The sequence below is a fragment of the Somniosus microcephalus genome, chromosome 4 (assembly GCF_052327205.1).
Source record: "Somniosus microcephalus isolate GS21.2 chromosome 4, FLI_Smic_1.0, whole genome shotgun sequence".
Classification (NCBI taxonomy): Eukaryota; Metazoa; Chordata; class Chondrichthyes; order Squaliformes; family Somniosidae; genus Somniosus; species Somniosus microcephalus.
In genome coordinates, this window is record NC_140990.1 from 284,170,204 (window position 1) to 284,188,593 (window position 18,390).

The following is an 18,390-nucleotide window of genomic DNA, read 5'->3' on the forward strand; positions in this document are numbered from 1 at the left end:
GTGCGATGTCTGCAAATGTTAAGAGAATGGAGGAATCCATCTCCAACTTGAGCACCACCGTATTGCAGGCGATGGTGGCTGTAGGCTCTTCTATAGATAGAATGGTCACCTGCATGGAGCAGCTAATGCGCCACTCACAAGAACACATGGGGCTGGATTTTGCCAATGGGGAGCTTTTGGAGGCAGGACTCCCACTTGTCGGGTTTTAGACCCACCTCCATCAACTTCTGGCCAACCAACGCTATTTTCCCTTGATTGACCTTGTTAAGCCTGCCCAGCGGGCTTTGCAGGCCAACTAAGGGAAAGCTGGTGACAGAGAACGTCAGTGTATGACGTTTCATCTGTCAAAAATTTTTGACAGATGAATTGTCATCGTTTGACAGCTCTGTGAAGCTGTCAAACAGTGACATTCTCTGTTGTTTGATGAGTTCTTGTATTCAAGGCTCATCAAACCTAACTGCTGAGCAGCAATCAGATGGTTGTTGCATCGGTGAATACAGCAGCCATTTGTCATCTCTGCTGGTGAGATGCTGGAGTCTCCGGTTCTCCAACTGTTGAAGCCTGCAGGAAGAAACAAAGGGAAGTAAACATTTTCTATCACTTTACACTCACCTCACACACTTACCTCTCCACACTTGCACCCATCACTCACCTCCACAGCGGACTTTTCGACTCCTCCGACCCCCGTAGACCCACTGTTCGCATCGCCAACCCTGGCGGGGTTTCCCGATGTCGGGAAGCCTGCGCTATCAGGGTAAAAATGGGGATAATTCTCTTAACTGCTCCAAACCCGCCTCCCCAGGGCTGGCAAAATTCCCCCCATGGTCTCTCTGGAGAATAGATGGCTATCTATGGAGCACAGATGCAGAGGCTCATAGACCTCCTGTCTAGGAGGGATATCAGTGTAGACATGGGTCCTCATGGCCCCACTGATGTGCAGCAAGGTACACCCAGAGAATGTCTGCCAAGAGTGTCTAAGCAGGCGCAGCAGGGAAGTGAGCAGGCTGCCTCTACCTCTGCTGAAGCCATAGGGGTAGCATTTCGTAGAAGCACGCATAAGAGAAAGATGACACACAAGTAGACTCACAAAGGTAGTCACTTGGGTGCTTTAGTGAATGTTAATGGCAAGTTTCCATTAATGTGTTGTTAACCATTAAAATCTTTATTTTCATCACTTTCCCATCTTGGACACATTTGTGTGCACCTTTGGAAGTGGCTTAGTGAGTTGCAGTGAATGGTGAAACATAACAGTACCTCCAGCAATGGAGGTCAGTGTGAAAGGAATGGCTTGGTCATTGTAGGGATCCTTTATGGTGTTGCTGTGGGATGGTGCCAACCTGGCGCAGCATGTGGCAGCCATATGGATGTACTGCGTAAAGTTAAGTAAATCTGGACATGATGAGGCCATCCCTGGCCTCCCGGGCAGCAATGTGCTTGGGTGCTGGTGGGATCTGGGCCACAGGTTCCTCCAGCTCCTGCTCCTCCTCACCCTCCAGATGATGATCCTCCTCCTCTGAAGAGGCTGTGCACTTGCTCCTCAGGCAGCGCTATTGTGCTAATCCTCGCTGCCACGCTATGTTGCGCAGGGCACAGCAGACCACGATGATTCTGGAGACCCTGGCTGGTGCGTACTGAAGGGCTCCTCCACATCTGTCTCGGCATCTGAAGTGCATTTTCAGCATGCCTATTGCCTGCTCTATGACACCTCTGGTGGAGATGTGGCTTTCATTACATCTCTCCTGGGCCTCAGTACTTGGCCTCCTCAAGGCTGTCATGAGCCACGTCTTCAGTGGATACACCTCGTCTCCAAGCAGCCAGCTGGCAAGTCTGTTTGGAGGAGCGAAGAGCTGAGGGAGGGTGGACTGGCGCAGGATGAAAGAATCATGGTAGCTGGCAGGGAATTTGGCACACACATGCATGATGATCTTCCTATGGTTGCAGACCAGCTGCACATTGAGGGAGTGGAAGCCCTTGCGGTTGACAAAGACTCCTGGGTTATGATGGGGTGCCCTGATGGCCACATGTGCGCAGTTGATGATGCCCTGCACCCGTGGGAAGCCAGGCAAAGCCGAGCGCCCGCTGAGTAACACTGGCTTCATCAGTGGCAAAGTTGATAGAATTGGCTGACTTGTCAAACAGGGTATCAGTGACCTGTGTGATGCATCTGTGGGTGGCCAACTGCGAGATTCTAGCAAATGTCTGCTGCAGATCCCTGGAAGGAGTCTGAGGCGAAGAAGTTGAGGGCACTGGTGACTTTGACAGCCACTGGTAAGGCATGTCCACCAGGTCCTCTGGCCTGCAGGTCTTGCTCGAGCAAATGAAAATGTCTGCGATGGCCTGGCGTGATAGCCTGAACCTCCTTTGGCACTGCTGCTCAGTCATGTTGAGGAAGCTCATCCTCTGCCTGTACACCCTGTGTTGCGGATATCGCCTCCAGCGCGGTGCACCCCTGTGTTGATGCCCTCTGCCCTGTGCAGCATCAGATGATTGGTGGTGTGGTTGTTAGTGCTGCTGGTATGCCTGGTGCTGCTGGTGTTGGGGCTCATCGTGGTCCGATTCTGATAAACGGCACCCATGCTAATCGAATAGATGGCAGGTCAAGTAGAGATCAGAGGAGCAAGTGGTCAATGGAGTGTTAGGTTGTGACAATGAGGTGAGACTGGATGGTGACTTTAATGGAAGCAGTTGCAGCCTGTAGAAAGCTAAATGTGTGTTGGAATTGCAGCCAGCAACAGTTTTTTGCCTGAGGAAAATGATCAGCTGTGAGGTGGGAGCTTTTATAGTACATTTCATGCTGTCAACTAATCAGCTGGAGCAATGGCTACTCTACTCCCACCTCAGGATGATAGATGTGGTTCCCAAGCTGCGTGAATCCCATGGGCCGCCAGAGAAATTCGAAAGGTAGGCTGAAAAAGGCACTTAAGGGTCTGACAACTATCTGTTAATGATTTAAATTAGGTTGCCTGCCTTTGCCATTCAGGTCGCTGCTGCACTGGCAAACGTGTGGGAGCGGGATGACGGCGGGTTCCTGACCCTTTTTTTCAAATATCCCACCTGACCTGCTTTCAATCGTGCCTGCACGGACCCCAGAGAATTCCGGCCATTGTTTCTTTTTCTAAAGCAACTTTTTGGGAGGGGAGTGGAGTTTTTCATTGAAAATATATCCTCCCGGGCTGACATTCCTCTTTAATTGCCATTGACTTTTTTATTTAAAAAAATATGAAACCAGATTAAAATAAATTTGATCATGAACTTTACCAGCGTAAATTCTGCAGTATCTGTGTGCAACTTCTGACCATTTTATTTTTGCCTTGGAAACTGAGCAGCTCACTTGTTTAGCATGCTACACCTTTACCTCTGGGGACTCGGTCAGGCCATAACTGATGAGGTGAATGTCTCTTCTCTCTTATAGCTGCATTTTTTTTAAGTGAAATGGGTTTGGACAGTCTCAACCAAATTTCTGATGAATATTGGCCCATTGAAGGTTTGGTTCACATTGGTACCAAAGTGGCAGCGTCATTGAGATTGGGGGTAAGGTACATTTTGGGGGGGTGGAGTAGAGGGAGATTTGCTCTCCTTCTGGTCCATGCTATTCCTAACTTGGGGATGGTTGATACTCGAACTGAAAAGGAAAAGTTGGAAACTATTCTATTCCTAATATTGGTATCCCTCACCTTGATGACGGGAACAATCATCAGAAATTTCTAATGAGACAAGATGGAATTAAATGAGCAGAAAATGTTCAATCAGACCACTATCAGCAGTTAATTATCAGGCTTGGAATGGTTAAATTTTTTCTGACGCTTAAGATTCTGTTAATTAGAGCCTGTACAGGAAGCATACTGAGAATCGTGTGACGGCCCTGGGTAGTCAAGTACAGGTGGGACACATATTTCCCATGTTTGCTATTTTTAGCAATAGCGAACACATTTATGAGCTTGTTAGAAATATTGGTCAGGAGAAACTTTCCTGCTATGTTTATGATGATGTTAATATATACCAACCAGAAGAAATCTTCCCACCAACTCTATTAAAAGACTGCTTATGTTTTGTTAGATGTTTGAGGACATTTCTTAACCTTATTCTGATTGACAGCCCCAACTTTGTAGCAATTAGTTCCAGACAACTGAGATTTTTGTACCATACACTAGGAATCGAGTTAAAATTGTATGAAATTTCCATACATTATCCCAAAATCTCAGCAGATCCCGTATATTTGAAACTCAGACTGCAACACTGAAAGTTCACACATATGGATGCACCCCATTGACATTTTAACTCTCAATTAAGGTGTGCTCTCTATGTACGAAGTGGCATACAATAATAAAATAAATGTCAGAAAAACAATATCCAAGCACTTTCTCTTCAATAAATTTAACAGAGCTGACAGTTTGGAAGGGGCACGCCACTTTATGCCTGTGAATAAAAGTTCCAGGTGGAATAAAATGTATCTTTGGACCATGATTTTTCTTCTTTAGTTTATTTTTTTCATCTCCAATTTTTATCTCCTTTCCTTAACTCTGGTAAAGCTGACTAATCATACTACGGTGGAGTTCTATACACAGCAAACATTCTCCATTACCTTGGCCAAGTGACCATTCTTTATGTAATGTCATCGTGGGAGTACCATCACAAGGATTGCAGTGGTTCATGAAAATTACCCATCACCTCTTTCTCAAGGCAACTTGAGGTGGCACTGTGAATGTAATGTTACTTGACTAATTGTGAACAATGGGGCAACACTTAACATCATGTGACAAGCCTAAGCTGTATCCTCAATTATCCCCAGATACTCCTTTCTTAAAATATTTATGATTTTGGCCTCCTGGCAAATCCAACAGATAATACTCAAAAGCAGTTCCATTTGATAGCCGTTAGTTCAATTTGAGATTAACATTGTGTATGAGTATGTCCGCAAATTTTATTAAGAAAGTCTTTCAAATAATAGGTAATGAAAGAAGAAATAATGCCTGCTGAAATGATAACTATGGCCCACGTGGAAACATGAGTGAAGACGAAAGGCTGGTCAGAAGCACTGAAAATGGAAGAGTCTATCATACAAACCGAAGCAGCTGTCAAGTGACTTTCAAGCTGAAGTAAGTGGTCATTACAGAGAAATGCCTCCAGGCAGCTGTTGAGCTATGGTAAAAGGTCTTTGTGGAGAAGCGGTCTCTCTCCTACAATTAGTCTAAGTTCCCTCACAATGTACCTGGAATTCGAAAAGCCAAGCAGCAGGACCCCCCACCCCCTGCCCACACAGAGCAGAAAATCATTAATCCCATAACATAGAAACATAGAAGATAGGGGCAGGAGTAGGCCATTTGGCCCCTCGAGCCTGCTCCGCCATTTAATGAGATCATGGCTGATCATCCAAATTCAGTACCCTGTCCCTGCTTTCTCCCCATATCCCTTGATCCCATTAGCCTTAAGAAATATCTGTAACTCCTTCTTGAATATATTTAATGAATTGGCCTCAACTGCCTTGTGTGGTAGAGAATTCCACAGGTTCACCACTCTCTGGGTGAAGAAATTCCTCCTCATCCCAGTCCTAAATGGCTTACTCCTTATCCTTAGACTGTGACCGCTGCTTCTGGACTCCCCCGCCATCGAGAACATCCTTCCTGTATCTAGTCTGTCTAGTCCTGTTAGAATTTTATAAGTTTCAATGAGATCCCCTCTCATTCTTCTAAACTCTAGCGAATATAAGCCTAATCGACCCAATCTCTCTTCATACGTCATTCCTGCCATCCCAGGTATCAGTCTGGTGAATCTTCGCTGCACTCCCGCCATAGCAAGAACATCCTTCCTCAGATAAGGCGACCAAAACTGCACACAATACTTAAGGTGTGGTCTCACCAAGGCCCTGTACAACTGCAGCAAGACATCCTTGCTCCTGTACTCGAATCCTCTCACTATGAAGGCCAACATACCATTTGCCTTCTTAACCGCCTGCTGCACCTGCATGCTTACCTTCAGCGACTGGTGCACAATAACACCCAGGTCTCTTTGCACTTCCCCTTTTCCCAATCTACTGCCGTTCAGATAATAATCTGCCTTCCTGTTTTTGCTACCAAAGTGGATAACCTTGCATTTATCCACATTATACTGCATCTGCCCAATCACCAACCTGTCCCAACCTAACAAATTAATATACAACACCTCCCCAGCACTGAGCATTGGGTACATAGGCACACAGCAAAGTAATATTAAACCCTGCCCATAATGGTCACTTGGTGGCTTTCAGCAAACAAAAATGCAACCACCGAGCAGTAATTCCCAGTCTACAGTGCCAGTCAACCTAAAACCCTCCCCACCACCCAAATGATCAGTAATGCCATGATTGCAGACCAAAGTACTAATCAACATGAATGCTTTCCCCAACTGAGAAGAAATTGCAGGATCACATTCAACTCTCAACAGCTCCACCCCATAATAATTCTTGGATCGGACATCAAACTCCCATTCATCCCCCAATATCCCCACATCTCATAAAACAGAAGCAGTTAGACTGGACCAGAAAACTTCCCCTCCAATGAGCAGAAATTCAGGCGCAGGACTGTGAAGGAACATTTATCATCCACTGCCCCCCTCCCCAGCCTGAGCAAAGATTATTGCATCAGATGACAAACACTCCCCCTCCTGCTCCACTGGGCATGTTGTTATTTTGGGGGGAGTTATTGGGCAGTTGGCACACTGTTCAGTGGGGAAGGGGGGGGGGGTTAAAGGGTACCGTAACTGCTGCTTAGTGAGGTGGAGGGCTGGATATGCTTCTCAAGTGGGGGAGGTGTAGAAATGATGCTGAATGGAGGTGATGGTGGTCAGAGAGATGGGAGTTTATAAGGTGGTGGGACTGATGCTCAGTGAGTGAGGTTCTGATAATGGAAATGCTGCTCAATGGGGCAAAGGAGATAGGCACAATGGTGGTCAGCTTGGTGGGGGGGATTAGCTTGAGAATCTCTGTGGCAGTCTGGAGAGGGGACAATCGAGGAGGAGGAGGGTGCTGCTGGCGGAATGCAGATCAGCAACGGGAGAGGGTTTAATAGCTGTTCTCTGTGGCAATGTTTAGGCTGACATACAGGCCTATAGAGCCTCACCACTGGGACGACATTTCCAACTTACATTTTTCTGCTTTGATATGTGTTCACCTTCTTCACTGACTGACCTCTCAGGTCCGCTGCATGGCTGCTGGAATTAGCAATGGCATGGAGGAATTGATGGTCAGGAATGTGAAAATTTGGGCCATGATGGGGGGAGGGGCTGGGGGATTCAAACCTTACATTTTTTACAATACATTGCAATTTCCATTTCACTATTTGCTTACTGGGAAATTACACTGGGAACTCTTAAAGGCCAATTAATGTTAGACTAAGGCAAGAGTGGATGAATGAGAAGGCAGGCTCACACCCGGAGTGCTAAAAACATAAGAAATGGGAGCAGGAGTAGGCCATTTGGCCCTTCGAGCCTGCTCCGCCATTCAATAAGATCATGGTTGTTTTAAATGAACAACCTTCAGTAAATGAAAATGCACTTGCTCGAAAAACAGGTAGATTAACCAGTAGTTAGAAGAGAAAAGTAACGTACCCAAGGTTAAAAGAAAATGGTGGCTGCAGGCTCTGAAATTTCCAAAGGGTTCACAGACTGGACTGAAAGTCACCAAGTGGCCGATATATGTAATTACAGCTTTACAAGTTTACATGGGCAAAATCAATCATAAATGTGGAGATAGGATTTTATAATCGAAAAACACAAAATATGATTTTTTTTAAAGTGACAACAGGAAGTAAAATGGTGCAGACAGGAATGTAAGATTTCACATAAGATACAGATAGTTGATTACTGGGATGGAAAAATAATGTACTATATCAAACCAATTTTTCTTTCTTTCTTATTAAAGGAGATACATACTTAGCTATTTGGACTCCTTAGTCCTAAGTTTCAGAAATCATATCCAATAAAATCTCAGTGGGTAAGAATGTAGATATATATTTATTGAAAGTTGGACATAACATTTATGAAATGCTTAATTTTAAAATATTCCATACATTAGTTTAACAATTGCCATTCAGGCATTTAGTAAATTTTAGTGGCCCATATCTGACATCAAGTCAGTGCAAATAACTTATGTATCCTCTTTATACTTATGTACAATGTTAATAACTTGTATATTCTCTTTATATTACATAACATGTTGCGTTAAATTATATTCTGTCCCATGTACCTAGAGTGATTCTAGCTATTCTCTGACATCAAAGGTTGAAAAGGACACAGATCTGATATGGTTATGCTGTCATGGCAACAAGATAACCTTTCAATGTCATACAGAAGGTATAGAAATGTGATCTTGATTAATCAAGGAGCAATGCTGTGCAGATTTAGAATTGTCCTTGAATTGAGGTGAAACTATTAGACAGAATAGAAGAGCCATATAATTAACTTAAATATTGCACTGCTTACTGGTTTAGTATACCAAGGAATTTCCCTTAGTTTCAAAGGGAATGGAGAGTGTCTTTTGGCCTGGGGAGAGGTGGTTTAAAAATGAGTTTTCAGAAATGTAGTCCTTTTTGCATCGCAATACATTGTTAAAAGGTACTGTAATCTACTATTAACAATAGTTAGCATTAAAGCTGTGGTGCTATCTTATTATACTGATGATTTATTGAAGGGATATAACAGTAGCCATATTTAAATAATGCTCACTGTTCAATATAAAAATGTACTTTCCTCACAGCAGCAATGTTGCATATCAACAACCAATGCTTTTGTGGTTATTGGGAATGAGAGAGGAAGTGCCAGAAGTACTTTGTACTCAGTCCTAACTGCCAGCTCCATTTTGCCACTGGCTATAATAAACAAAAAAAGACTAATTTTACTATGGCCCATAATTTCCGATAGGAGGCTTCCTGCATGCGGATGCCTCCTATCGGAAAAAAATCTACGCACTTACCTGAGGGCTCCCGAGGTCCAGACACTTCCGATCCTGGGCCTCTCCACAGTCGAAATGTGCAGGGCCCACGTATCCCAGGGGCACATGCAGTTCGCAAGCATCCTTGGGATCACATGGGCCAGGCGAGCCAATGAAAGAAGGGAATCCCCCTTCATACTTTTGACAGATAGACCTGTCAAAAGTATGTATGGGGATCATTGAAAAAAGACACTAAAACATTAAATACATTTTTAAAAAACCATCACATTTTTAAAATGAGTTAAAATTACATTAAATTTAATATTTTAAACAAAAATTTAATTTTTTGAAAAAATAATTCAAGTTTATTACGGGGCTAAAAATAAACTTACCTTTTTTTAAATTATTTTAAAATTATAAATGAGTGAAATTTTTAAAAACACTTTTAAAAACTCTTATGCTGGTAAGGCTTTTACCAGGCGTAAGATTTCTAAGGGTTTTCAGATGTCGGAGGTTCTGCAGAAAGCGGAACTCTCCACCCGCAGAGGTCCTTCTCCAGGGCAGGCATCTGATCTGTCAAGAGGATTCTTGACAGATTGGAAATGCCGGTTTTCAGCGCATTCGCTTTGCATGCCTAAAACCGGCATTTCCGATGTCCCTACGGGTGTGTACACAGCTCGTACATACCCATAGGGATCGGAAAATACGGGCCTATATGAATTTTAACTTTTTGGTCAAAAAACAGTTAATGTTTCTGATCAAAAAGAAAGAATTAAGTTATACATGATCAGTAAAAGTGAGGTTGAATTGGCAGTCAAGGGAGGGGCAGCTGTCAGAATCTTAACATTTTATGAGATGTATTAAAGCCTCAAGAAGATGAATGTTATATGAAGAACAAGGGTAATGTGAGTTTTCAGGCAAATATTCAAATTAGTATTGGATTGCAATAAAGACAACATTTACCTTTTTTATAGAAAATGTGCATTATCTATTATTGTGAAAATATATTTGAACAAGAGAACTGGAGGCACTCGAATAGAATAATAAATTTAGTGCAGAAAATGTGTTCTTGAAAAAAAATCTAATTCTTATGTTAAGTGCTAAATTCTTGATTGGATCCTGGGCAGTACTGGGGCAGGTTGCCTCACACATGACTGTAAAATGGGACAGAAACCAGTTCTGCTGAGATTCCACTGTTTTCTGACGGGTGGCTGCAGGGAGATCTTCTATCTGCCCATCCTAGGTCAAGGGGCTATGTTTCAGGGAGTTCCCAGGCTATTCCAGGAATTCTGCTCTTTAAGCCCTCCAAAGGCCTCAGTGGAACTAATTCCAGCTGGGAGCTGATGTGAGATCCACCAAAGCCTGTAAAAAGGCCCCAAAAATTTACTGGACAAACGTAATCAAAGCCAGAGGGGACCAGTTATCTTCTCCAAGAGGCTCATATGTTCCATTGGGAGCAGAAGAACCAAAGAGAATACATTTCTTTGAGGCCTAATTGGGCCTCCTCTCCACCATTGGGGAGGCATGATGCCACGGCAACATACTTTTGATAGGTTGGGCCAGGCAGTGCTGATGCACCCTTAGGCAGCTTGCCTGGGGCTAGTGCAGGCCAGGGTTCCTTTCTGCTGTACTTGTGCTGACAGAGCAGACTCCCAAGAACCATGATTCTGTAAGTGTTTTTCTAAAAGATATTTATGTCAGCTGTTTTTGCTGTATGTATACATGCACTCAAGCGTTCTGTTGCTCAGTGAGAAGCAGTACTTACAAGAGAGTGCTGGTCAGGATATCATGGCCTGCAGCACCTTATTTGTGTACATTAATTTGAAAGGAGGAAACTCAAGGGCTGCGGTTCCCTGAATAGTGCTCCCTGCAAGCATTGCTTCTTGCTAGGAACATCCAATTGGGGAATGAAACCTTTGGGATATAAATGTTTTCCCTCTGAATATTCTCCCCCTCTAGAAATTATTCTTAGCAATATTAGCAGTTGAATGTTTATTACATTTGTAGGATATTCCTCCGTTCCCTATTTTATAGCTAGCACTCACCTGTTTATTTCCCACCTACATCTGCGACTCTTCTGACACCCTCCGCCACTTTAACAGTTTCCAATTTCCTGGCCCCAACCGTCTCCTTTTTACTAAGGACGTCCAATCCCTCAACACCTCCATCCCCCACCAGGATGGCCTGAGGGCGCTCCGCTTTTTCCTTGAACAGAGGCCCAACCAGTCCCCATCCACCACCACCCTCCTCCGCCTGGCTAAACTTGTTCTCACATTGAACAACTTCTCATTTGACTCCACTCACTTCCTCCAAATTAAAGGTGTTGCTACGGGAACCCACATGGGCCCTGGCTATGCCTGTCTTTTCATGGGATATGTGGAACATTCTTTGTTCCAGTCCTACTCAGGTCCCCTCCCTCACCTCTTTTTCCGGTACATTGATGACTGTATTGGTGCTGTTTCCTGCTCTCATCCTGAACTAGAAAATTTCATCCACTTTGCTTCCAATTTTCACCCTTCCCTCACCTTCACATGTTCCATCTCCGACTCTTCCCCTCCCTTCCTCAACTTCTCTGTCTCCGTTTCTGGGGATAGGTTATCGACAAACATCCACTATAAGCCCACTGACTCCCACAGCTACCTGGACTACACTTCTTCCCACCCTGCTTCCTGAAAGGACTCTATTCCATTCTCCCAGTTTCTCCGTCTCCTCTGCATCTGTTCTGACGATGCCACCTTTCATACTAGTGCTTCCAATATGTCTTCCTTTTTCCTCAACCGAGGATTCCTCTCTACCGTCGTTGACATGGCCCTCAACTGTGTCCGTTCCATTTCCCGCACTTTTGCTCTCACCCCTTCCCCTCCCTCCCAGAACCACGATAGGGTTCCCCTTGTCCTCACCTTTCACCCCACCAGCCTCCACATTCAACAGATCATCCTCTGCCATTTCCGCTACCTCCAACGCGATCCCATCACCAAACACATCTTTGCCTCCCCCCCCTTTCAGCATTCCGAAGGGACCGCACCCTCCGCGACACCCTGGTCCACTCCTCTATCACTCCCAACACCCCTTCCCCTTCCCATGGCACCTTCCCGTGTAAGCACAGGAGATGCAACATCTGCCCTTTTACCTCCTCCCTTCCCACTGTCCAGGGCCCCAAACACTCCTTCCAGGTGAAACAGCGATTTACTTGTACTTCTTGGAATTTAGTATACTGTATTTGCTGCTCACGATGTGGTCTCCTCTACATTGGGGAGACCAAACGCAGATTGGGTGACCACTTCGCGGAACAACTGCATTCAGTCTGTAAGCGTGACCCCGAGCTTCCGGTCACCTGTCACTTTAATTCTCAGCTCCACTCCCACTCTGACCTCTCTGTCCTCGGCATCTTACACTGTTCCAACGAAGCTCAACGTAAGCTCAAGGAACAGCACCTCATCTTCCAATTAGGCACTTTACAGCCTTCTGGACTCCACATCAAGTTCAACAATTTCAGACTATAACCTCAGCCCCTATAATTTCTTTTTTCTCTCACATGGCAGCTGTTGATGATTCTGACATTGCCATTTCCACCTCATCTAGAGTCATCTAAACTTGTCCCATTACCATCTCCTTTGCCTTGCACCATCATCCCTTTTGTCTTTTAACCTCTGCTTCCTTCCATCCTATCACAGACCTCCCCTTTGTTCTCTCTTCTCCTCCTCCCTTTCCCTGCCCCACACTTGCTTCAAAATCTGTAACTTTCCCAACATTTTCCAGTTCTAATGAAGGATCAGCAACCTGAAACGTTAACTCGGTTTCTCGCTCCACGATGCTGTCTGACCTGCTGAGTGTTTCCAGCATTTTCTGTTACTGTTCCTGTTTATTTTAGATGGGTTAATGTTTCAGAGGAATGGCTATAAACAGATTACGCATTCATTCGTTAATATTTGGAAGAGTAATTTCTAGGATAATGGTGCGCATTTAACACAATTTCTTAAATGCTATATTCAGTAACCAATGATTAACTCTTTGCCTTCAACATATTTATTGCTGGACTAATGCTAAGCTTTACCATCATCTGTAGTTCTACCTAGTGATTAATTAATTATAAAATTTGATTACTGCAGAAGTCTTAATTAAAGTTAAAATCTGATGCTAAACAAAAACAGAAAATGCTGTGAACTGTTCTGACGAAAGGTCATCGACCTGAAACAATGGCCCAGAAATTCGTGTCGGGGGCTTCCCGCGGGTGCAAGCCCCCGACCTACATTTACCTAGCGCGCCGACAGTTGAGGCCTGGGCCTGCGTGCATTTCCTGTCTATGGCCCGGTCCAGCTCCCGGCGCGCTGTGCTTGCATGATCCAGCGGCGTAGTTAGTGCGATGCGTCGGCTGGGATCACATGAGCACTGGGCAACCAATCGGAGGAGGGAAAAGTCCATTCATGAGTTTGGCATAAGACCTGTCAAACTCATGGAAACTCCGGGCGCCCAAAACAGTACATAACCTTAAAATATATTTTTGAAAAACATCACACTATTTAAATCAACTATAAATAACATTAAATAACCATTTTAAACAATAATTTAAATTTTTGAAAAAAATAATTTTATAAAAAATCGGAGCTAAAAATACACTTACCTTACTGTAAAGTATTTAAAAATAATAAACCTGTGGAAAAAATGTTCTAATTTTAATTAATTGACCACTTACCTTTTAAAATGAAGTCCTTACGTCTGCTTTTTTAATGTGTAAAAAGTGGAGGCCTTCACGCACGGGCAAACCTGTCAAAAAACCGGAAGTTCAACGCGCACGCGCTGCCTCATACGTCGCACGCGTTTCACCTCTTAACCCCTGCTCTCAGGGGACTGGAAGCGCCGTTTTCCCGCGCATGCGCTGTGCATGCAAGAAACCGGCACTTCCATCGGGTCCATGCGTGGGTACCCCGTGCGTACTCATGCGTTGGGACCCCAATTGCTGGGCCATTAACTCTGTTTCTCTCTCCATAGATGCTGCCTGACCTGCTGAGTATTTCCTCAGATTTCCAGCATCCTTGCTGTGCAGCCATTGGTTGCCACGTTGCTTCTGATGCTAAATAAATGTTTTAATCTATAATCTGCCAAATTATTTTGTCTTAGTTTTGTTTAGTCCTAGGTATTTGTTATTTTATGATTATTTCACTTTCCATTTTTTTCTTTAGTTTTATTTCACCACTTTCATTTCTATTTTATAGGATAATTTTATGTTACTCTGTCCATTTTGTTCACTGTTTATTTTCATTAGCGTGTTCCCTTTCACTTATGATTCATGCCTTTTATTTTCTTTCATTTGTTTTCTTAGTTTCTTTCATTTGTTTTCAATTTCATTTTTATTTTTTTCCTCCTACATTTTTTTAACTTTTACTTTTTCTCACTCCTTTCTTCCTTTATTTTTGCCTTCAGGATTTATTGTGCCTTTATTCAGTCTAGCAGAGGTCCTGCTCACCATCCTTGTTGATCTACATTGGCTCCCTCCCCCAACATATTCAATTTAAAATCCTCATCTTAAAATCTCTTCATGACCTTGCCTCTCCTCTCACTTCAACTTCCGCCCGCTTTATATCCCTTCCAGTTCCTTTGGGCCTATTTTTGTATATTCCCATAATCTTTTTGCCCCACCATTGGTAGCAGAGCCTTCAGCTGCCTTGTCCCTACTCTCTGGAATGCAATCACACTAGTGCAATGGCTCAAAGTGGAACTAAGAGAGTTTGAACACAATCCTATACAATAACTTGCAGTTATACAGTGCTTTTAACATGACCCAAGGCTCCTCCATTTCTTTCCCCACCTTTAAAAACCTTCTCAAAACTAACCTTTTTTGACAGCTTTTGGTCCCCTATCTTAAAATTTGCATTATGACTCATTTTTAATTTATTCCTTTCAAATATTTTTCTCTCCCACTGTATTCGGGATGTCTTCTACGTCGAAGGCACTATTTAAATGCAAGTTGTTGCTGTTGTGTATCAGCCGTGGGTCAGTGGTAGCACTCTTATATCTGAGTCAGAACATTGGGGGTTCAAGTCCCATACCAGAGACTTACATAAGAAGAACATAAGAAATAGGAGCAGGAGTAGGCCAATCGGCCCCTCGAGCCTGCTCCGCCATTCAATAAGATCATGGCTGATCTGATCCTAACCGCCAATCTACTATCACTGAACCATCTCCTGAATCGAACAGAATTAGACACATGAAATAGGAGCAGGATCAGGACTTCAGCACAAAATCTGGGCTGATACTCCAGTTCAGTACTGAAGGAGTTCTGCACTGTCAGCGGAGCCTTATTTTGGATGAGATGTTAAACCGAGGACCCATCTGCCCTCTCAGGTGGATGTAAAAGATTCCTTTGGCACTATTTGAAACAGAGCAGGGGAGTTTTCCCCAGTGTCTTGGCCAATATATATCCCTCAACCAAAATCACTAAAACAGATTATCTGATCATTAACACATTGCTGTATGTGGGACCTTGCTGTGCAGACATTGGCTGCCACGTTTCCTACATTACAACAATGACTATACTCCAAAAGTACTTAATTGGCTGTAAAGTGTTTTGAGACATCCTGAGTTACGTGAAAGGCACTATATGAATGCAAGTTTTTCTTTTTTATAGAGACAAGGGCCGCAAAATTCGATTACCCCCGAAACTGATGTGGGGATTGCGATGCACAATTAACCCGTGCACGTTGATTCCGATGCAGGCAGCTCGCCAACTTTCTGCTGCCTGCTCATTTAAATCATTGCAGCGTGCAGCCAGTGCTAACCGCGCTGTTCATTGGCTGCATGCATCAGCAGGGGGACCAAAGTCGTGAGAGGTTAGCATCAATTAAAGCCAGCTTGCACATCTGAAAGGGGAGGTACATTGTGACTGGAGCAGGTGCTGGGACTCGTGGCTGAAGAGATTCTGACATGGGAAAGAGTAAATAATGGCACAATATGGCAGAGAGTGGGCTCCAAGACTTTCTGAAGCTGCACTGGAGGAGTTACTGGAGGAGGTGGAGAGGAGGAGAGGTGTCCTCAATCCACAGGGGACCAGGAGGCCCTCCAGCCAAACTCTCACAAGGCAATGTGAGCAGATAGCAGTGGTGGTCAATGCCAGGAGTCAAGCTGAGGACCTTGATGCAGTGCCGCAAAAAATTCAATGACCTCACACGAGTGGTCAAGGTCAGTAAATGTATCTTCAAATGCCACAACGCACCAACTGCTCCACTAGCCTCAGCAACTGCTCAATGCATCACACCCCCATCACTCACCTACCAACAATTTTCTATCAATCAGGACTCATACCTAACATTCATAGCTTCACCTCGCCCTCACACACTTAGCACTGCTGTAAGCCTCACACCCACATCTCACAGCTTGCACACACTGCCAGCTATTCAACCATGACAGCCACATCACCCAAACAGATTGCCTCACACTCACTGACACACTTCCCTTTCTCTTGCAGGAAGAGGTGGTGCACAATCTGAGGCAGCAGGACCTAACTGGCAGGGGACAGGCGTGGCTGCATATCCTTAACACCATGGAGGAGACTGTGCTCGCCATCATTGGAGCAGACACTGCTGAGGCCGTGGCCAATGGCAGGGCTGAAACCATAGAAGATTACTGTATCCTCATGCCTTATTCTCTTTCTCACATCCCACTTCCCCCTCATCTGACAATCTCTTCTGATTTACAAGCTGCAGATGATGTAAGCATGCACCTCTTACTTTCCCCCCCCCTTCCCTCACCACAAACCTACCCTTGTGCCTTTCTCCTTTCAGATACCCAAGAACTGCAAACTGGCCAGTGGAAGAGCAACAGGTGGAAAAGCAGAAAGACAGTGATGAAGAAGAAACACCATCACTCGATTTCACACTCGCAACCACCAGGTCAGATACTGACACTGCGTGTAATTTAGAGAATAACTTAGAAATGGGATCTGCACGTGGTGAGACATTGGGCATGAGTAGCCTACAGCCAGGGCAGGTGACAAGGGTAGTGCAGGTGCCAGCTCGCCGGAGGGCGAGATCGCACAGGAGTTCTGCTGCAGAAGACTCAGATGAGCACTTCAATGGGGCAGGCTGCAGAACGCTGATGGGTGTGCACAATGAAATGCTTGGTGCATTGGCAGGCCTGCCAGAAAGTCTGTGTGCAATGTCAAGGAGCATGGAGGAGTCCAGCATCAACTTGGCACGGGGCTTTGTGCAGAGCTTGGAGCCCATCCTTTCCAACATGGAAATGGTGGCCAACTCCATTAGCACACTTGTGGACCCAACCATGATGTAGTATCTGATGGCTGATGTCTCAGCTTCCATTGCAGCACAAGCAGCAGACACCCAACATCTGGGTGCTGCAGTGGAAGCTCAGACTTCTGTCGGGCAAGGCCAGCTCGCTGCCACACAAGCTCAGACTGCTGCCACCATGGCTGCAGATTCCAGTGTTCAAAGGGGCTTGCAGAGTGTCACAGCAGTCTAGCAATCTATCCTCCAACAGGTGCCGCCCCGGGGGAGTGGCAGTGGCTCCGTGGAGCATGAGCCTACTGTCCTCTCTCAGGATGACAGCATTCATCCTCCCACGCCATGCTACTCCACCAGTCCCCTTGCTGTTGCCTGTCAGCCAGCCATCCCAGCCTGCTGCCGTCCGTGCCGAGATGGTGCAGTCTGAAGCCGGGCCATCGAGGCCTAGAGCTGCTTGAGGTCGTCCTCCAAGGCCATCTGCAATCTACCCCACTGAACATCAACAGGTTTCCACCAGCCATGCTGCAGCCACTGGGGTAGCACTGCATGGGAGCACTAGGACAGGCAAAGGTACATGGAAGACAGGCACCAAGGGAATGCACAAGGGTGATTAGTTGACGTATGCAATATGGCATGATTTGATTTGTAAATTTGGTTTGGAATGTTTATTTTGTGTTGGCTTTTATTTTTGCATTATGGCCAAGTGGACACGGTGATGGTCAGTAACAGAGTGAAGAAAATGTCTGAAACTGTTGGTGAATGGGGAATTGACTGGTATCGCAGTCAGATCAGCTGTTCATGGACAGCCCGGGCAAAAAGGGGATTAGGTTGCCTCCTCCCTTCTTTTTCCTCTTCTTCTTCCTCCTCCTGCTCCTCAGCTGGTCACCATAGAGCTGGTGGCAAGGGCTGTGCTCTCATGATGGTGAGGTTGTGCAGCATGCAGCAGACCACCAGGAATCTTGACACTCATTCTGCTGAGTACGTCAAGGCTCCTCCTAGAGCGTTCCAGGCAGCTGATGCGTTGTTTCAGCACGCCAATAGTCTGCTTTATCACATTTCATGTGGCAGCATGGCTTTCGTTGTATGCATGCTGCACACATGTGCATGGGATGTGCACTGGAGTCATGAGCCATGTCATCAACATATAGCCCTTGTTTCCCAGTAGCCACCCTTTGGTTTATTATGGTGGCTCAAATGCAGATGGCGCAGTGGACTGCCGCAGAATGAAGGCATCATGACTGCTGCCAGGATACC

The 18,390-nt window shown here is 45.0% G+C and overlaps 1 protein-coding gene across 2 annotated transcripts in view; it reads right to left on the bottom strand.

The window, feature by feature from the left end:
- The window catches only part of dpp10 (dipeptidyl-peptidase 10 (non-functional)), a 1,285,183-nt gene that overhangs the window by 474,245 nt on the left and 792,548 nt on the right, over window positions 1-18,390 (bottom strand). Inside the window, exon 1 of one of the 2 annotated variants that reach the window (XM_085986568.1) lies at window positions 8,945-9,016. The exons of the other annotated variant lie outside the window; for it this stretch is intronic. The gene's annotated coding sequence lies outside the window, so the exon portion shown is untranslated. Of the gene's footprint in view, window positions 1-8,944; window positions 9,017-18,390 lie in introns of those variants that run through there. 2 annotated transcript variants of the gene reach the window in all.